This window comes from Mus musculus, chromosome 18, assembly GCF_000001635.26.
Source record: "Mus musculus strain C57BL/6J chromosome 18, GRCm38.p6 C57BL/6J".
Classification (NCBI taxonomy): Eukaryota; Metazoa; Chordata; class Mammalia; order Rodentia; family Muridae; genus Mus; species Mus musculus.
The window spans coordinates 26,188,630-26,210,466 of record NC_000084.6 but is presented as its reverse complement, the minus strand read 5'-3'; the positions used below and the strand labels follow the sequence as shown (position 1 = coordinate 26,210,466).

At 38.5% G+C, this 21,837-nt stretch overlaps 1 long non-coding RNA gene across 23 annotated transcripts in view; it reads right to left on the bottom strand.

The window, feature by feature from the left end:
• Positions 1-21,837, bottom strand: part of Gm33228 — a 395,277-nt gene that overhangs the window by 6,089 nt on the left and 367,351 nt on the right. For 20 of the 23 annotated variants that reach the window (XR_877236.3, XR_003952589.1, XR_877240.3 and 17 more), the window contains 3 exons: positions 4,640-4,699; positions 2,325-2,430; positions 1,835-1,928 (listed from right to left, as the gene is read on the bottom strand). This is a non-coding gene — a long non-coding RNA (predicted gene, 33228). Of the gene's footprint in view, positions 1-1,834; positions 1,929-2,324; positions 2,431-2,810; positions 2,966-4,639; positions 4,700-21,837 lie in introns of all 23 variants that reach the window. The other 3 variants (XR_877245.2, XR_003952590.1, XR_877252.2) reach the window with 2 other exon arrangements.

Sequence of the window (21,837 nt, the reverse complement as noted above, 5' to 3'; positions counted from 1 at the left end):
AGCTAGGCCTGACAAGTAGTGAGCCCTCAAGAAATATTAGCCACCATTAAATTAGCTACTTAGAAACAGAAAAAAATAAAAATAAAAAAGCACCTGAGAGCCTGGGCTCTGAGATTCTGGGATATGCTGCAATTTAGAGAAATGATACCAGTGTGGTCAAATAACAAAGGTGGAATATTCAGACTGGAACTCAAGGAATAAAGGGCTAGGTTTGGTAAGCTCACAGATCTCTACACCAGGTTGACAATACACCCAATGTATTCATCAAGTTTAGAGGAACAATCTATAAAACTCAGAAGCCTGACTCATTCACTTGTAATAAGAAATAGAACTATTAAGGAGATGAAATGTCAGTATTTATGGACAAGCATGTGCTCAAGTTGTGGACAAATGAGTCAGCTAGACAAATTATAATTCATAGATCATTTGCAAAGGAACATAAGTAGTCTCAAACTTGTGACAAAGATTACACCAAGACTATCCTTTCTGCTGAAGATGTATATCTACCACTGCATGGACTACCATATCCTCCCAGTGTCAGAGAGTACTCCTTTGCTCCTGAGCTGTCTTGAGCATTATTATTCTTCCTACCACCGTTGCCTGCTTACAGAATGCTTACTTGTCTGATGGGTATTTTTGAAGTGTCACCCAACGTTTCCACAAGTTTTGCCTACATGTTATGGTTTTGATAGTCAATGAGAGTTTTTGGAGTGTGCATATGTGATTCATTGTGTATATGTGGGACTCATGTGCTTGTTATGGTGGATATATAAATGCACATATGTGGGTGTGTCAACATGTGTCTCTGTGATCCTGCAAACCAGAAATCCATGTCAATGGTCTATATCATGTTTTATCACTATTTTGTGAGATATGCTCTCTCACTGAGCCTGAAACACATCCAGTTCACTAGGCTGGCTATCCAAAGAGCTGTAGGTTTCTGTCTGTCTCTGTCTACCCAAAGCTTGGAATACAAGTGCCCTGATTTTTATGTAGATTCTTAATTTTTGTCTTCTTATACAATAGGCACTTGACTAACTGAGACCCTTCCAACATGACTTGTTTACCAAGATGACTTTAAGATTACCTCTTTAAAACTCTTCTGGTGGCCTTCTTGAAAATCTGAGAGATTCAGAAGGAGAGATTTCACTCTCCCTCCTGCTAAGGGCTTTCCTGTATTTGTCTGCAAGCTATTTGATCATTAACATGCATTTCATAATAAATGACTCCCAAAACGTTTGTATTAAAAGTTTATTTTAAGCTCCTTTGTTTGCTAACCACAGTGTGTTAGTATTTGCGGCTAACTTCACTTGAGTTTCTCTCTCCTCTAGCCATCATGGCTGCTGTCAACATTGGAACTTGGCTATGACTTAAAGGATCATGGCCTTGTACTTTTAGAACACATCAGGAGTTAGGATGGGGAAACAGACTCTACCTCTTGAGAAGAAAAGTGGCAAGGATCCTCTGGTCAGATTTCCCAAAAGTTACTATGGATAAATTACAGCAGAACAAACTAATGAATGATTGAACAAGCCTTCAGAGAGGTGAGTAATGACTAATTGAAATGGACACTTGAAATGAAAGTTCTAAAACCTAGAAGTTCAGGAAATGTATACATCTACAATGCAGAGGTTCCTGAGTGCTCAAGGCAGTGCAAGCCATGCAGCCTATAGTATTAGCATAGGTGTGGAAAGCTTTGAGTGGAGGGTGACATTAAGTGAGCCTTCTTTAAGAAGCTGACACTGACCACTCCTGCCCAGTGATCAAATTTGATGGGTTTCATCATCTTCCTCCTGCATCCACAACACTCTATTGATTATATTGACTTCAATACCTCTTTTGTGGTTAAAGGCCTCTCCGGAGGCTGCCCTGTCTGAGTTACCCAGTTTTGTCAATTTCAATTCAGCTAGATATCCTTCCACCCGTTCCTAGGAAAAAAAACAAAAAACAAAGCCTTGTGGTCGATGTTGAAAAGAAAAAGACAACCCAGAAAGGTAAGAAAACTTACAGAAGATTTAGACACTACAGGAAATCTTCTGCCCTGCTCCCCCTCCTCTGAAACATCTCTAGCCTGCCTTGGTTAACAACCATCAGTTCACCTTTTCTGAGAATAGCTAAAATTTAACTTTTCTCTTATCCTTTCAGTCAGACACAACAGACACACTTCTTCAGTATTTTCTTCCATTGTTTTCCCTTTGGAAAATTAAGAATAATTCATTAAGAGCTTGTTAGATAGCTCAGTGGGTTGTGCTACACAAGCAAAAGAACCTGAGCTTAGATTCCCCCAAACACATGTTTAAAAATAAAATCTTGGAGATGTATACCTGTAACATGAGCATGGGGGTGAGGCAGGGAGTAGATCTCAGGGGATTGACAGGCAGAGAGCTTAGCTGAAACATCCAGCTGCAGGCTCATGGAGAGAGGCATAGACTAAGGGGAAGAGCCAGAAAGATGGATCAGTGGGTAAAAGTGCTTGCCATGCAAGCCTGACGGCATGACTTCCATTCCCAGAACACACACAGAAGACAGACTGACTTTTGAGAACTCTTGACTAACCTGTATGTATCACCAGCTTTGCTATGCTTGCACCTGTACATGTTTGTGCTCTGCTGTTCTCATGCCCTTCCCTCTATCATACACATATACAATAACAACAACAACAACAACAACAACAATAAGAATAATAATAATAATGCATTTAAGACAGTGGAAAGTCATAAAAGAAGACATTTTATGTCAACCTGCCAACCTCTGGCTTCCACATTACAACACACACACATACCACATGTTTAATTTACTTCGAATCTAACCTGTGCTTTATAGCCTTATGCTTGGGCTCCATCTCATTTTCTAGATCAGAAACATACTTGCAGAGAATTATCCTGGGACCTTGTGATGGTTTGTATATCCTTGGACCAGGGAATGGCACCATCTGGAGGTGTGGCCTTGTTGGAATAGGTGTGACCTGGTTGGAATGGGTGTGTCACTGTGGGTGTGGGTATAAGATCCTCACCCTAGTTGCCTAGAAGTCAGTCTTCCACTAACAACCTTTGGATGAAGACAGAACTCTCAGCTCCTCCTGCGCCATGCCTGCCTGGATACTGCCACGCTCCCTCTTTGATGATAATGGACTGAACCTCTGAACCTGAAAGCCAGCCCCAATTAAATGTTGTTTTTTATAAGACTTGCCTTGGTCATGGTGTCTGTTCACAGCAGTAAAACCCTAAGACAGACCTCTACTATGAAGCATGGCATTTATGGGTTCTGAGCCTCAGATACTTTGTGTCATTTTAATAACAGTGAGTACTCCTGACTTGAGCAATGGCACTAAAATCCTGGGAAGGATGTTGATGCTGTCAGGTCTCTCACAGCATCCTAGTCATAACTCGATAACCTCTTAGTATATTTTACACAACACAATGTTAAGTCTTAGAACCTAAATATACCCCAAAGGCCAAGGGTTGAAGGAATAGTCACTGGTCCCTGTTTTGTTGCATTGATCTTATAATGTGAACAGTCAGGTCATTACAGTAAGTCTTTTATTTTATTTTATTTTATTTTATTTTATTTACCTTTCAAATGTTTCCCCTTTCTTGGTTTCTCCTCCAGAAATCCCCTATCCTATCCCTCCCCTGCTTCTATGAGGGTGCTCTGCCACCCACCCACACACTTCTGCCTTCCCCACTCACATTCCACTACACTGGGGCATTGAGCCTTCACAGGACAAAGGACCTCTCCTCCTATTGATGTCCTACAAGGCTACCCTCTACTATATATGCAGCTGGAGTCCTGGGTCACCCCATGTGTACTTTTTGGTTGGTGGTTTAGTTCCTGGGAGCTCTGGGGGGTCTGGTTGGTTGATATTGTTCTTCCTATGGGGTTGCAAACTCCTTCAACTCATTCAGTCCTTTCTCTTAACTCCTCCATTGGGAACCCGGTGCTCAGTCTTTAGAGGGCACATTGAGACTCTACCTCCTGACTCTGAATTTATACTTCACATCCAGAAAAAATGAACATCTCTGCTCTATCCATAATCCCTACCTTATTCTTCTTCTTCCTCAAAGTCCACAGAGTCAAGTGACTAATGAATGATTCCTCAGAAACCATGAGTCAAGTTAAACCTTTGCTTCTTTGAACTGTTTCCCTGAGCATTTTATCGAAGGAGTACAGAGCTGGCAAATACACTTAGCCTTTGTCCCAGAGAATTTGCCCTTTCAGGGGGCTTGTATTTATCAAATTTAACTTTGTTTTTATAGCACATCTTTTCTACCCTCTCTATATCCTATTTCCCCCTTTTCTCCTGACAACACTCTCCCTCAGCATGCTTCTTTTAGATTATTAACACGGTCTCATTGTCTCTGCACTGCAGCCTCATTTATCTCTCCTTGCTCCTTCATTAAGCTCCCAGTTCTCCTCTACCTGGGCACCTAATTCCTTAAAAGAATAGCTTGCACCTGCTGTCTCTGCTGAGCCATTTAGACACCCCTGACTTCTCTGCAATCTGGTTTTTACCACTCTGGATTCATTTGCCTTAAAAGAAAAGAGTCATAAACTATTTGTTTGCCAAAATAACTATACTTATGCTAACATATAGACTATACTATACAAATATAAAATGTTAAGCAATACTTATCCTTACAGTAGCATCCCTTTAATGATCCTCGAGACTTCATCCTTATGAAATTGTATTCTTCAAATTCTATGGAGGAGGAAAAACAATGAGTCATAGTATCAAATGCTTCCTCATACTTATGGTTAGTTGGTATTCTATCATGCTCAGCTCACCCTTTGTGCTTCTGATTTGAAGTGAAGTCTCTGGTTACTAGTCATACATACTTCTCTGTCAACTCACAAATTCCATACTTATTAACTCAGCCTGATTATAACCAAAGATGGTTTTTCTATTTGAACATTACTATAATGACACATTTTAATTAAATAATATATCAACCAATAAAATATGTATACAAAGAGTTATAGTCATTTCTTTCATGAGATCTAAATTGGAAAGATTTGATGCAGGCAATTTGGAAAGAACAAAACACAACAAGCCCTATTAAATTAAAGTGAGGCATTGGTTATCAGAGAAAGAGAAGTCATAAAACTAAGAGCTGTTATTCATAAGACTCATCATCACTTTACAGAAACCAAAATGAAAAATCCAAAATAAGGCAGTGATATGGCTCATGAAGACAAAATAAGCAGCAGGCCTCTCTGCTGAAGGCAAATGTTGAAAAAGGAGACTCAGAGATAATAGAATCCAATGATCATTTACTACTGGAAAATTCATTTAAATATTTTGATAAGTCTACAATGGCCAATCCTTATCATACTTCTTGTGAGGGTTTCTGATGCAGGGAAGGGCTTAGTAGCTCCCATCAAATGTGATATTAAATCCAGCTCAACCATTCATTGTCTATGCATCTCTGGGCAAATTACTTACCTTCTTTAAGCTCCTATAACCTTAAATAAAATAATTGAAACAGTAATACTTAATTTATACTGTTGTTAGTCAAAACACAAAATGCTCAATCACATAAAAAATGATGGTTAATCTTTAAATTATGTAAAGTTTTTATATAAAGTCTATCACTGAGAACTCAGTGTTGTTTGAAAGTTCTTATAAAATGTTCTATGTATTACATCATCATCATTATCCTTATGAATGGTATTCATTAATTTTCCCTTACACACACACACACACACACACAACATTATAGATTGTATACATGATCTACCCTCAACTCAATCTTCAGAATAAAATTCTGCTTTATCAAAAATGCTTATACAATTACATTAAGGTACAGTTATACCAACCATTTATTTTTTTGTAAGGTATGGCTGAGGTATGCATAGCCCTGAGAGTATGTGTAAAATGATGTCTTTGCCACAAGGAGGATATCTTCCAGGCATTGTCAGGACAGACCCAGTTACTTCCCATAGCTCAGGGAGTACTGTCAATTTTTTCTTGTGCAAACCTCATGACATTTCTCACACATTCTTAACAGAAGTCTTTATTTTTACATAGACTGTCTTTACTTTGGAAGCATGAACTGTCTAGCCCATCCCTAGACCTCACATCTTCCAACATCCCTTCCTAACATGCTGTTTTCTCAATATGAGCATGATTCTTTCCTTCTTCTGCAACAGTCTTTAAATCACTTCTTATCCCACCCTTTAAAAGTCCAATCATTCTTGGTCTGAGTACATAAAAAAATTAATTCCTGCCATCTCTGTTGTGCTATTAGGCATTCCTTATTATTTACAATCCAGTCTGTAATATCATCACTTCTGTTTCACTTCCCTTCAAAAGGGCCATAAAGTATCTATTTACCAAAAGAAAGCACGCGCACGCACAAGCACACACACACACACACACACACACACACACACACACACACACATACACACTACATTTATACATTGAAAAATTCCAACTATTTCAGAGAGTGAGGAGTATGTTTTTACTCTTTGTCTTCTAGACTTCTTATATTGAACCCTGCTTAAGTTCAAGCTTTATGGCTTGTAAAATTCTTCTCAAAACATAACATAGGTACATTAGCTCTGAAAATTCTAGACACTAAGATTACCATGGAGTGGTTCCTGCACCAGAACCAGACAAGACTACCATTTTATTTAGAGGTTCATGTCTATAAATACTCAAGACTATGAGGTAGTACTTCCTAAGCAACCACATATCCCACATAGTCCCTCCTGTTTGTTCCCATTGTGCTTGCTCAGCACAAATGGCTAGACCTTGGCTTAGTTTCCTTAGTTAGTCCCTAAGGCATAAAGCTAAAGTCTCACTGTCTATTTGAAATGTTCATACATTATCTTCACTTGTGTTTTGCAATGGTGGTAGATGTATTTATGTGGAATATTCCAAAAAGAAAGTAGATTCTGACTTCTTGAAATATGTTCCAACTTCTTCACAATTCAATCATTTTTAGTAGACCAAGCCTATAGAGCATTGGTTCTGACATAAGTATGGAATAAAGCCATTGTTATTTTTTTTTTTTTTGGAAAATGTTTGGAAGCTGGCATTATGTCTCCCTTCATCAAGTGATGCTCCAGATGATAGTCTATGCTATCCCCAACTTCTCATCCTTGTTTCCATTTCTTGCTGCCTTTGAGGGTTGAGATTGAATCTTATCATTTTCATCTTATTCTATAATACTTACCAGATGGAAAATTATTGATGATTGATTGATTGATTGATTGATCTCATTAAATCGACCCCAAGGGTAAGTAGTACACAGAACAGTGACATTGAAAAGCACAGGGACCAGAACTTTTGCTTCAAGTTGCATCAAACAAAAATCCATGCCCTGGATCAGCTCATAATGTCCTTGAGGTCCAAGAAGTAGAAAGCTCAAGGGACAGCAGGTGTGAAACACAGAGCAATGCCAGCAAAATCAAACATCAGTACAAAGCTAGGGTATGGGAGGTACTAACTTCACATTAATAGAGCGACGAGGAAGAGGGAAGAAGGGATGAACATATGGAAAACTCAGCAGGGAAAACATAGTGATTCTTTTCTCACAAGGAGCTGAATAATTGATAGGAGAAAATAAGTGTACAACTGATGAATCAAATAGAAAAAAAAAAAACTTACGGAATGTGTCAATGAGGTCAGTGACAGGATATGGAAGAAATTCATAATCAGCCAAGATCCTTGTGGACATTATCGTCAGGAATAAGAATTTAGGAATCACACAGAGTGCAATTATGTGTGATAGTAACAGAAAAGGAAAAAGCAATCTTTTGGGGGTGCTTCACACAGTGAGTAATTGACTCTGAGTTTGGATTGTAATTGCAGCAATGGCACCTCTGGACAAAATGATGAGGCTGTGGGGGGCTGCAATCAGGCAGGTCCCAGATCCAGTAGCTTCCTGGGGGACCTAGTGAAGTCAGAAGAGTAAAAGGGTACATTGTCCTTATTTGTCTTCCTGAACCTTGACACAGCTCCCCAAAGTCAAGAAAGACACAAATGGCAGAGGTGAGTGCCCCGTAATGAAGTGGGTCTGGGACAGTCCTCACAGAAGCTCAAGCAGACCCAGGTATCTTGTGTTCATAATCTCTGCCTTTGGATGACAAAACTGGCTGCCGTCTGCAGGCCTCTTAATACTTGGAATGACATCATTCTTCTAAGTTTAAAATGACCCTGCATCTCTCAGCATCCTTCTCCAAGCAGAATCTTCTCTCCTTTGATAATCCCTCTCCAGCTTGTTCAGACTACAGAGCCTCCCTTTTTCTGTGGCTTAGTCTGTTGGTCTAATAAGCAGTGGTGATGTCATTGATCGCAGTTTGAGTCTTATCACTCTTAGAGATCACATAAGCTTCTTAAAAGTCAGACTTGTATCCACAATAACATCCAGCACAGGCCAGAGACGTTAATTGCCTAGTGAATAGTATTGATTAATTGATTATTTAGCTCACTTCACACTTGTGTCTCTTGGCTTAGGTCCCTGATGTTTAGAGAAAAAAATTCAGCGAAATTCAAACTGATTTACTTCTAATAATAAGGAATATATATAATAAGATAAATGAATTACTGAGAACAATACAAATAAACTTGAAAAATAAAATGAGCAATTACCCAAATTATGCTGAATTTTGCTGATAATAAAAAAAGGATATATCTTAAAACAGTAGTGTAACATATCAGTGTTATACATAGATTTCAAAAACAAAAAAATGATAACTGGTTTAAAGATTTGGGAATTATATACATTCTAAATTTTAGTGGAACAGAAACTGAATTTTCATATTATTCAAACTAATTGCTCTTTTCAAAATCATACTTTCGCTAACCTGTCCTACCTAAAAAGTATACTTTGTCCAAAGTTGTAAGTACTGGAATGTTTATGTATTATTACTATCTATTTTAGAAAAAGCAGCTGTAAACATCAATGTGAATCAGTAATATACTGTATAAATTTATCTATATATATCAAGGTCTCCTTATTACCAGACATCATAAGATAAAAGAAAAGGAAGTGAGAAGGAGGCATTACCAAGACTGTGTGTACGCACAACAAATAAGCAACCCAAGAGAGCCATGCTATGTAAAGCATGATGGTCCCTCCAAATCCTGAAGATATCCTAAGTTGAACACCCAGACACCATGGCTCTCCATCAACATGATGCCTACTTAATGCACCTAACCAAGCAAGGATCCCAGCTCAGAGTCTTCCCTAGCTCGTGAACTGGAAATTGTCACTCACTCTTGGTGGAACACATCACAGGAACGTATATCACATATCACTAGGGAAGACAAAGGTGGCAATTCAAAGAAGAGTTTCTGTAAGTGAGTATCACATTTGCACCACCACAAAGCCACAGAAGCATCAGTCAAGTCATCATAAATCAGGGGTCACCTATATGTATACAAATGATGTCATTTACGTTTCAAATATGCATGAGTGAATATATCCACATTAATTGATCTGATCTACTCCGATGACAGCATAGGAAGAGAACTCGAAAAGAATTAACCAAAATGGCCATAGCTACTAACCCACACCTTCTAGAGGAACAGAATTAGGGAGGAGGGGAAATGAAGGTGTCCTCGATGTGTTTTAGCATATAAATGACTAAACATGAAACAGAAGAACTAACCCAGGGGACTTCACCTCAACCTTGAGTTGTATAGCTACAATGTGCCTATGCACATATACAGAACATCCTCTGATCAGGCACCCATTAGCATATGCACTGAGGGAGGCAATTCAGAAAGTATGAATGTCAAAAATGCAGGGGTGTCCTTGCCTTCCTGCCTTGACAAGGGCTTTGTCTTCCCTCTCACACTTCAGCATTATTCCTCCAGTCTCTTTGTGCTTCCCCAGTCTGCATTGATCTGACCCTCTCAGAACTTCTCTAATCAATTGATCATTAATAATGAATGATTTTGTGACTTTTGAGAGTAGCTTTAAAATAATATGGTTTTCCCCTGTTGTAATATTTAGATTTTACCTTGACTCTTTAACAGGTGGGAAACTGAGAGGAGTCCCTTCTCTTTCTTGGGGTTCCTCTTTATGTATGTGTTTTTCTTTGATTCCCTCTTTTCTCTGGTCACTGGTCTACAGAGTAAGAATCCAAACTCCTTATCTAGGTATACAGCCTGGATCCTTCTTTCTCCAAGCTTGATGCACTTCAGTTTCCACCAAGGTACAAAGGTAATATGGCACTTTAATTATCATAAAGGTTTTTTTCTCTGATGGACCTCATGACAATTGAGTAACTGAACACCTGCCCATAGCAAAATGACCTCCACAAATTAAAGAGCCTAAAATCTCACAGTCAAACTCAGCTACAGTTATGTAACCATATGAAAAGCTAGCATTGTAATAACAGGAATCCCATTTCAATTGTTGATTCTAGGTATTGGGTATTGTGGCCTGTGTTGTAAAATTTGGGGAAATAATTCTTAAATATTAGTCAATCAACTTGCATCCATTACTTGGTCTCCATTCAAAGGAGGTCAAGCCAGCAATTGGTCCCAGTGCAGAGTGGCCTCTGTTCAGTACAACTGGTCCCCAGGGCTACTGACTTCTGCTCTTGAAAAGGAAAGGAACTGCTAAAAATTCCCAGGGTCCTCAGGGTAATCTCTGTTTTCCTAGCCTCTGGGCTTTTACTCAGCTGTCTTCATTCTCCCAATTTCCTAACTCCTAGAATTTCATAATAGATGCACAATACATTTTTAATGAATTAAATTAACATTTTTAGTAACATCACAGAAATAAAAGCTATGCCTCTGGCTGAATGTAAAATAGAGTTGCTACCTAAAATTTAAGAGGCGGGAGAGAAAAGAGAAATGAGAAAGAGAAACAAATGAGAGAAAGATTTTAATTCAATCAGCATATACTAGAAGCAGAAGAAGAAATGCAAAGGCAGACATGACGAACTCATGAAGGCTTCTTCATAATATACTGAAAGCATGTATAACATATAAAGAGCCCATGAGAAGGTTTAAAATTAGGAGAGTGCTATGAACAAAGATGGGATTTAGATAGCTGAGTTTATAGCAGTAGAGATTATAGGTAGATGGCCAAAAACTTCTGCTGGGAGAGACCCAGCAGCTGTACTGATAGATGATCTGGGAGATGTTGGTTAGAATTTTGGATTCTGGAGCCCAGAGGCTGCAGTGACTCAGATGGTATTCCAAGGGCTGAGTGGATGTCAGTGTCCTGCACAGAGAAAGAAAAATCGAGGGTTTATTAGGCTGTGCTAAAAACCTAGATCTGCTCAGGACATCACAATTCTGAGGTACCTTGGGTAGCTTCAGGGAAACATGAGGTGTGGAAAGGAAAACATTGAAAACACATGCTCAGAACTTCAGCAAGGGACTCAGGATTGTGAGCTACTGATTTCTCTACAGGGCTGAAGCTCAAGGCCATTGAAATGGTGACATGATAACCCAAAAGCACTCATGATGAAGAAAATACAGAATCGTCATTGCCTTCCCATTTCAACACCTTTATCAAAGTTTAATTGCTGTCTTGGGTTGTGTCATTCAAGATGAGTCAGGTATTTTTTCATGTGTCCATGCTCACTTCATACCCTGTCACACTAATTTTCTCTCTTTTATGAATATGCATCAAGTTACTCTGCAAATATCTAGCTTTCTCTGGTGATGTTCTTAAGAACAATGTAGGACTGGGATCTTTGAATATGGGGTCTAAAATGAAAACTGTAGTCTCCTTTAAAACCTAGCATCAGTTAAGAAACTTGTCTGTGTGGATCTGCTTCTGTGGTATTGTAGAATCCATTGTCAAATTTTTAGCTGTTATACAAGTGTCATTATTCTGAAGTCAAAGGTAGATTACCCTACAAGTAGAAACCTCAAATGTTTCAAATATGGTTAAAGTTTTGACATAACTTCAACACATTCCCTAACAAATGAATGATAATTTGTGTGAATTTATAATACTATGATTAAATCACTAAGTAAGGCAACGTAATATTTTGATGTGACATTTTTTGTTTCAGAACATCAAAAGGCATCCAGAATAATCCAATCAAAATGTATCCTATGCAGGACCAGGTATACAACACAAACCTCAGTCAGGTACAGTGTCAAAACTATTCATGTTAACTTCCACCCTTGTGAATACTCTCTCTCTCTGATTCTCCAAGTGAGGAAGGATGTCCTTATGTCTGTCATAGCTAGCTTTAGTCGTCACCTTGACATACTTGAGAAGAAGTAGACTGAAGGAAGGAACTGTCACCATGAGATCCGCCTGTGACCACTTCTGTAAGCTAGTTTTTAGAATTGCTAACTGATGGTGAAGGGAAGATTTCATTTGGAAAGTACCATCCCTGGGCAGGTGGTCCTGGGCTGTATAAGATAGGTAAAACAGCAAGACAGAAGAAGTTATCCAGTAAATATTGTTCCTCCATGGTCTCTGGTTCAGTTCCTGCCTCCAGATTCCTCCTGGTTGAGTCCCTGCTATGTTGACCCCAAGATGTTCTGTGATGTGGAAATGTAAGCCAAAGAAAGCCTTTTTCTTCCCTCAATGTTTCTTTGGATCATGATGTCTATTATAGTAACAGAAACCAAACTGGGACAATGTTTGCCACAAAAAGCAACAAGTATCTAAATGTATTATTCTGAACAACTTTCTTCTCAGATGGACAAAGGAAGTACAGAGAGGACTGGTCAGTCAGAAGCTGCAACTAGAGTCAGCATTGGCACTGTTTGACTGGAAGGAAGAGAACCAGAAATGCTGCAACAAAGAATGACATGTGACACATACAGAAGGAACGGAGAGAAAGCAAGTGAAATGAGCAGAGTCCCTGAGAATTTGATGTGAGAAAAACCACTCAGAAATAATTTGGGTTTAGGTATGGGACAGAAAGATGTTTGTAAGGACTCAGAGATGAAGTTGCAGGCAAAGACGTGGAAATCATAAAGCACTCAATATTGAGAAAGGGGAAATAGGGCATGTGTGGGGTATAGTCACTTTGAGCCACAGAGAGAACTCATTCAAGATCTGTCTCTCCTTAGTGCCCCCTTTCTCATTTGGAGCCACCTGTCAATCACACCCCTAAGGGAGCACAGTGGTGTGAACAGGATCTTCCCAAGAAACTCCTTCCATTATCCTCGCTAAAACTGCTTCCGCTGTGGGGATGCACACAGATTGCTCACATTAAGAAGCAAATTGATTGTGAGCTGAGTTTTGTCTACCAACAATTTTTAATATGTAATCTTGTCATGAGTGAACGAAAGTCATTAATAATACAGTAAGCAAAATGTGCTACAGTTAACCTTAAATTATAACTTACAAAGAGCATTCTTGCAGTTTCTTCTTTGATTTATGAGCTCAGTTTATTCTATGCAAATTCATGCACAGTTTCTAATAAGAGGGAGGAGGAAAGATAAAGGAGCTTTGAATATTTTATAAGCTTTTTCCACTTACCTTAATTTAGAATTATGAGGTTGAATATGTAAGTAGAGAATAATTACCTATTACCAGTCTCCTACATAGTCTATCTATTTCAGCTCTGAGCATCCTGAGCAATGCACAACATAACTGTTTTACTACCTCTACCCCTGTGAATATGATAATTAGGCCTCCTTCAGTGTTACTTGTTGCTGACACATGAGAAGACAGACATGGTAATGTAATCAGTCAGTCCTGCAGTGTTGTTTAATGTCGCTTTTAAAAATAATATACCAATTACTCAATATTTCATTCAGTGCATGTGTCTAAAGTGTACTTTTTAAAGATGTTTTCTACACTGAAATTTTGCAATGTCTTTCTTTTCCCATTGTATTTAAGTAAAGAAGATGCTATAGAAACAAGTACATTGGTGGTCTAGAAAATGGGGGGTTCATCACAGAAACAGTGTGAAAGCTCTGCCCTTTCATCCACTTCCTCACACCAATCCACACCCTCTCACGTATCAAGATTGTGTCCCCATACCTTATCCCTAGCGAAGACATTCTGGCTTTTGATCATAGCAATGCCAAGGTAAGGTGGATAAGGAGAGACAGAAGAAAAGCCCATGGGGAGGCCTGATGGAAAAAACTGAAATGGATGAGTAGAGTAAAGGATGCCGTGGGTTACAAATATGTTCAGGTGTTTATTGACTAGAACAAAGAGTGTCTCTTACAGGGCTTAGGAGAAATTAACTGCATCACAAGAATGATGTGTTGACAACTTCAAGCCTCCACAGGAATGTAATGTTTCAGAAGACAGTGATTTTGAGGAAAGGTTTGGAAAAAAAAAAAAAAAAAAAAACAAAAACAAAAACAAAAACAAAAAAAAAAACCTTAAAGGCAAGCCCAGAAGCCATAGCCTAGACTGAGAGGACATTAGCTTTCTCTTTCTCTCTCTCTCTCTCTCTCTCTCTCTCTCTCTCTCTCTCTCTCTCTCTCTCCCTCTCTCTCTCTCTCTCTCTCTGTCTCTCTCTCTCTCTGTCTCTCTCTCTCTCTCCCTCTCTCTGTCTCTCTGTCTCTCTGTCTCTCTGTCTCTCTCTCTCTCTCTCTCTGTCTCTCTCTCTCCTCTTATAATGGTAACTTTGTTTCTAAGAAATCTGGACCTGGGTAGAATATTGAAACTGACCAGCTCATTTAATCTAGGAAATGGGATAGAATGGTTGGGCAAGTACGCAGGGCTAAACACTCAAATGGATTTAGAGCCAACAGACAGACTGAGGCTCCAGCCCCTACCTACTCTTCAACAGCCTCAGCCAGACTCCCCTTTGGAAAAGACATGGCATCTCAGATCTGTTTTGTCTCCTTAGATTACCAACAGAAACTCTTAAGCAGGCAATGATGTGCTGAATTATCTGAAAAATAACATGGATTGAGAGTGAATTGTCCTTTGCATTAGCTAGGGCTGATGGCAAATGTGGAGCTGTGGTCTTCTCACCCATCACAGTAAATGCTGATCAAATTTAACAGAGGAGCAGGCAGCTTCCAATAAAAAGAGGAAAAGGTTTTCCTCTCCTGGTAAATTGTATCATTGGATTTTGTGATAATTAGCACTTCATATTGTATTATAGTGATGGTGTCAAACCAACAGCCAAACAGAACTAATGAGTTAAATATCTGTCAGCAGGAAGCTTCAGGTCTGATTAAGGCCACTGCAGGTGTATCTGCCTATTTCTCTCCTCTTTTGTTTCTCCATGATGGTCAGTATATTGAATTGTCAGAAACTATCAACTATTAACATGAATTACAAATGAGTCAAGAAAATATTACCCATTCTCTGGATCATAAGAACATTTTAGGTACACTAATAATTGATATACTGATCAAAGAAGGACCACAAAAATGAAAATATACAAGTCCTTCATTAATGCCTCGTTTAAGAGATTAAAAAAACAAAACACAGCATAAATCATTCTCTCTTGCCCAGCTACTGCATCAAAACAACCACAGAGCTTTTTGATATAGGTCTTCATTAGAGAGCTAGTCCTGGGGATTATGAGTTTAAAAAGATTTACCAAGTACCAACTGCTTCACCCTCCATTTTATTTGTGTTCTTTATATAATCCATGTGTCAGCCCTATGACAGGATTTAGGTATTCTAATTGCTGGTGAGGAAATCTAGCATCAAATGTCCCTCCCTGGCCTATATTTTAACAAGTAATAGTTACCAAACCCTTTCTCTGCATCTAATTGTATGCTGAGTACAGATTAAAGAAGAGAACAAAAGAAGGGAAGTCTATCCTAGCCATAAAGGGCATTTGAGTGAAGCTACAGTTATCAAGTCAAATGCAACCGCGAATAGATAAAAAACTAAAAACAGAAGAGGGAAATAATGATATGGCACAGTGTAATATCAGAACTGTCACAATGCATTATATACTTGATTGTCAAATGAGTGGCAGAAAAAGAAACTGCTATTAGTTTAGAAAGGAAAGAGGAAATTGTGGGATGAGGTGTTTCAAGAAGATTGAAGAAGAGGGGAGCTGACCTTGGTCTTGAAGGATGCCGATGCTCTGAACACCATAAAGAGGTCAAGAGGGTAAAACAAGGCATTTCAGATAGACCACAGAGGAGAAGAAGTCTAGGTGAATGAAATCCTGCTCCGTTCAGGAGGCAAAAACACGGGAAGTTTATTCAGGTGGAAATGAAAGCTCATTTGGATATATAATACATGGGATATATAATACATTAGAAACTGTTAGGCAGCAGGGTCTTGAGGTGGAAAGAGCAGAACTTTGGATTGCATTCTTTAAAAGAAATTGAAATGTGTCATTTAGGTTACATATTTTTGGCAGCTAATTGCTAACACCTCCAAGTGATTAGTTTGGTCACCATCTTCGTACTTGCCTCGCAGAGAGCTTCATCTACTATGTGGAATAATTACAAAAGCAATTTTGCATGTTCTAAGTAATCCTTTGCACACCTTCAGCTTCGAATCCAGTGCTCCTCAGCAGTTCTTCACACACACACACACACACACACACACACACACACACACACCCTACACACCTACACACACAAACACATGCACACACACACTCATGTACTCACATATGCTTCTTCTTGTATGTTTCCTTTTTATGTAAAAACAGCAAGTTCAATTTTCATTACACACAAATACATATAAATTAATATGCTACATTTGTAATAAAAGTGAATGTTAGATATAAATTCTAGAAATAAAAAGCAATGAAATAAGCAAAATTTACAATTTTATTTAATTGTGTAGTCATAATTTTATGTGAGTCTTATTGATGAAATTGAAATTATTTATAATAGTAATAGTTTCAGTAGAACTTGTGAGGTTGTGGCTGCTTCACATTTCTGACACCTCATGATAAACTGATTTCTGGACCTCACTGATTTTCTAGGTTTCTACTCCAGTTCTAGGTATGAGAGATTTCCCCATAAAGACCACTGCCCAGGAATGAATCCAGTCTTGTCAGTTAACTTGCTTCAGTCCACGATTTTCTCTTTCCTCTCTAAACTAAGAGTTTATTTCTCTAACATTCATTTCACAATCAACTTTTTAACTCTCATGTTTCCATGGAACAAGCATCTCTGGGATTTTTGCTTAATAAATTTGTGTTTATTCAACATCTGGAAGATTAGATTATTCTTCCTGATATTTCCAAGATGCAATTATGATATTTCTATCATTGTTTTTTGCTAAGATGTCACAGTGGCCTTGAAACATCCTCTATATTTCCTCACTCTGAAAACAGCGTTCACTTTCCTGCTCACTGACTTTCTGTGGTTTGCTCCATGTTTGAACATCTGGCCTCCAGCAGTGGTGCTGTTTTGAGAGTTTATGGAACCATCCTGGTGAAGTATAGGCTCTTAGAGTAGGATTTGATAGTTATGGACTCATCCTGCTTTGGGTCTCATCTCTGCTTCCAGAGCTAACCACATATTCTTACCAGTATGTATGCTCTATCCAGTATGCTTTCCTCACCAAGACAGACTACACACTGAGTTTCTCCCTTCATTGTGTTTTTTCTTGTTATACAGTTTGTTACAACAAAGGGGGAAATAACTAATGTATTGACAGAGGATAGAGACATCTTTGCCTAACTTTTATTTTACCTGGCAATAAGTACGAGGAAGAAAAGTGTTGCCTCCACCATAACAAAGCCACAATCCTGATGATGTCTTCAACACAGCTTCCTTCCGAAATCTTTTTACATCTCCACATACAAACAAGTAAAAGTAAACCATCTGTGCTGCCCCCAACAAACTCTTTACATTGCTGAATCCTCACCATCCAAAAGCTTCAAGTCTTCTGGGCACAATGACCACCTGACAGAGCAATGAGTGGGATTTCAAAACAACTTGGGATTTGAGTATTAACATTTAACAACTCACTCGCCAGTGCAAGTTCTAACTTTTCTTACTCTAACTCTGGTAGTCACCCTCTGTTGGTAAAGAATCACTTGAGAAATAGTAACTGTGTTGGTGGTATGACACCTCAAAACAAAGGAGTTTTAATTTGACGCAAATACCCAAGCCATAGATTATATGACCATTTGAAACCCTTTCATTAGACACAGTCAGTGTGCCCATAAGTCCAAAGCTGTATGCCAAGCAACCCAAGAAACTTTGCACAATTAGGACAGAAATCCAGATGAAGAGTATTGGCTATTTCTATAATTTCCTTCCCAATGCATTTCCTGATCACCTCTCCCCATTATAATATACAAACTTATCTCCAACTTTTAGTATGAATTTTACATTTTAGATTTCAGTTTTACTCAAAGTCATTGTTCCTGGAGTGACCAAAATAAAGTCAGAGATATATTGTAGGTGCAAGTTGTTGCTTTGACACAGAATCAATAAAGGGGACCATGACCTGAATATGACTAACCTCGAAATGCATGATTGAAATGTTACAAAAAATTCTCAGCAAAGTGCTTACTTTTATAACTTTGGAAAATTCTTAATAACTTTGAGAATTTAAATACTATATTTATATGTATATAACTTCCGTACTTCCCCTTCCCCTCTTCTTAGTTCTCCCTGTATCTCTACTCCCTCTTCTCAAGTTATTGATCTCCAATTTATTACTATTGTGGTGTGGAGGAGGAGGTGGTGGTGGTGGTGGTGGTGTGTGTGTGTGTGTGTATGTGTTTGTGGTGTAAATACAACCTGATAAGCCTATTTCTCAAAGGTATGTGAAAATGGCTGACCATTTGGACTTGAAGATGTTATCTTGGACTCACTCATGGAGAAAATGTATTCTCCTTCTCTCTTAGCAGCTCTTAACTATCTGAAATACTTCATCTGGCGATGAGGACTTGTGAGATTTTCTTATCTACACTGGCATGTCAACATATGTTGTTTAAGAGACCATGTGCTTGAGATTTAGGATTGATGCTTCCATATCTTATCATGTCATACATATAAGACACTATTTTGTAGCTGACATCTCTGTCCTGTTGGTCTTAAAATCATTTCATGTGCTCTTCTGCAATGTTCTCTGGGCCTCAGGCTGTGTTGTAGATGTATTGATTACAGTTGGACACAACCTAGTCTGTTGCTCTCTGCATTTTTATCAGCTGAGGATTTCTATAATGGTCTTCACCTACTTCACTCTAAAGAAGCCTCTTTAAGGATGGGTGAGAGCTGCACTTACCGATGGGTATGAGGATTGGTATTTAGAATAACGTTAGTTTTTATGCTAAGAAAAGTGGCAGAATCCTGTTCTCTCCTAAGGTTTGTACCCTCACCAGCCATACATAGTAAACTCAGCTTGTGGTACCAGACAAGACTTTCATCCTTTAGAGTGGGCCTTAATTCCAATGAGACAGTTAAGGAATACCACAAAGATAGAAGTTTAACTGCTGTATCACTGGAGATATATTATAGAACTGATTGTTGCTGCACTTCATAGGCTTTGCATCTGGGATCATGGATTGCATTTCTCCCTTAGCAGTTTGCATAGCATCTTTGGATACTGTGAGAGCTTGTCCTCAGGTCAGTTCCAACTTAACTCCTCCCACTCTTTTGTCTGACGTTTCAGATGTCTTGGGAAATACAGTCCTCCATTCAAGTCTAGTGGAAGCTAATCATGGTGGTATATTATTTGGAGAGTCTCTTAGACTCTTCTGACTCAAAGTATACTTGAATATAATATATGTCATGTTGAAAGCATGTTACTGATACCAATAGAATATTTAAAATGTGAGGTTTGTTGGGTTATATTTCAATTGCCATAAGAATTAGATAAAATAGATATGGGGCTGAGCATAAAACTCAGAAATATGTATACATAGTGCCTAGCTATAAACTTCTAGGTTCAATCCCGAGCATGTAGAGAGGGGGATGGAGAATTCTTTATTAGTAAGGGAACAAGCGACCTGTGTCTTATTAGCTATGACTGGACATTGCATGGCTAATAGGAAAAAAATAGTTCCAGCCCAAATAAGCAATTGTTTTGGTGTGTGTGTGTGTGTGTGTGTGTGTGTGTGTGTGTGTGTGTGTAACTGAGGTGGGCTAGGGGGGAACAGAGGTTGAATAGATCAGGATTAGCCCTGTGAGTGCCAGTGTGCTGCATACTTGCTGAGGTCATTTCTCTCAGCAATATATTTTCTGGCTATTCCAGATGAAAATACCCTTCTGCAAGTGTCAGGTCTGTCAACTGAATTTTCATATCTCCCCATTAAATAATCAGGATGTGATTGGGATGTTACATTTATGAGGCAGTTTTTGAAACCTCTTTGAAGATAATTGTCAGTTACTGCAGTAAGAACTGTGCCCTTCATGTGACATTCCCCCCCAAAGTTCTCCAACTTCACAATCTGGTGAGCTCACAATTCTTATCTCTATCATTGCATCCCATATAGACTAAGGCAGAGGGTAATTTTAAAAGGCTCTGAGATGGGCACAAAATAAATATCCAGTTCCCTAGCTGCTATTTAACACCATAGAATTAAATGGAATAAGGATATTGAACCACCCCTATGCATATGCAGTCACCCACATTCTGAAATTTTCTCTGACTCCTTTGAATATGTTCAGATGTAATCCAGTTTCTTCTGGAAAGCTGAAGTATCTTAGAAGTAACCTTTCCTATAACATTGTTAAGCTGGAATTTCTTCATATACAGAACTCACCACCACTACCTTCTCCTCAGCTTTGAAAATAGTCTATGCAGCTTTTATCTTTATCACAGTATGCTCATAGACAGAGCAGCAGACACTGTCTCACGACAGTCCATGTGTCTTACATCCAAATCTTTCAGAAAACCAAGTGCATGTGACTGATACACTTGGGGAAAGCTGCCTCCAAGGTGTCCAGGGGAAAGAGTTTTAATTTACAATTAACATAAACCAATAAAAAGGACCCACATTCTCTAGGTTATAGCAAATTATTCTGCTACTCCACCTTGGATTAATTCACACCACAGTGTACAACCATTCATGAGAAAAATCTCTCAGTGTCAGGTAGACTTCTTAAGACTGCTGATGTCTACATTCCCTCACTTTCATCTTTCCCCTGAGTCTTTCCTGTGCTGTATCTTCTATAATCCATGTTTTCTAAAGACACACACAAGTTCTCTGTTTGATTTGTATTTCTCTTGTTCAAAAATGTACCAGATACAATATATCAAAGAAAGAGAGAGAGAAGAAAGAAAGAAAGAAAGAAAGAGAGAGAGAGAGAGAGAGAGAGAGAAAGGAAAGAAAGAAAGAAAGAAAGAAAGAAAGAAAGAAAGAAAGAAAGAAAGAAAGAAAGAAAGAACAAAAAGAAGGAAGGAAAGAAGAAAGGAAGAAAGGAAGGAAGGAAGGAAAGAAGAAAGGAAGAAAGGAAGGAAGGAAGGAAGGAAGGAAGGAAGGAAGGAAGGAAGGAAGAAACCCAATCAAAGATCCCAATACCATGGTGTTAAGCATGTTCTATGATTAAATCAAACTGTTGGTAGCATAGAAATAGTGAGTTCACCTTTTCATATGAGAAAGAAATGACCCATTAGGCATGAGGGAAAAGTTTTATAAATCATCTAAATTCCACCCCTTCATAAATGTCATATTATCTGTTATATTAACAAATAACTTTCTTTTAGCAGTATAACATTGTACATGCAGCACAAGCAGGAGCTTGAGACAGAGGAAATGAAGCCTACAGTCTTACAATGCATTCAATATTATGTTAAGGGGCAATTTTTTGGAGATATACAATGTACATGACAGTCAAACTATCCACCCAGGTATGAGAGGCCATCTAAGACCACCCAGTGTTCACCAGCTAGAAGATGGATACAGCAGAGCCATGATGGGAAAATCTGTAGGGAAACCATCCATCTGGCTTAAACAAACAAATGTTAACATGCAAATAATAAGTTGATATGTGAATCACTTAATTTCAAATGGTCTTTCTCACAACAATGATAAAAATTGCATATC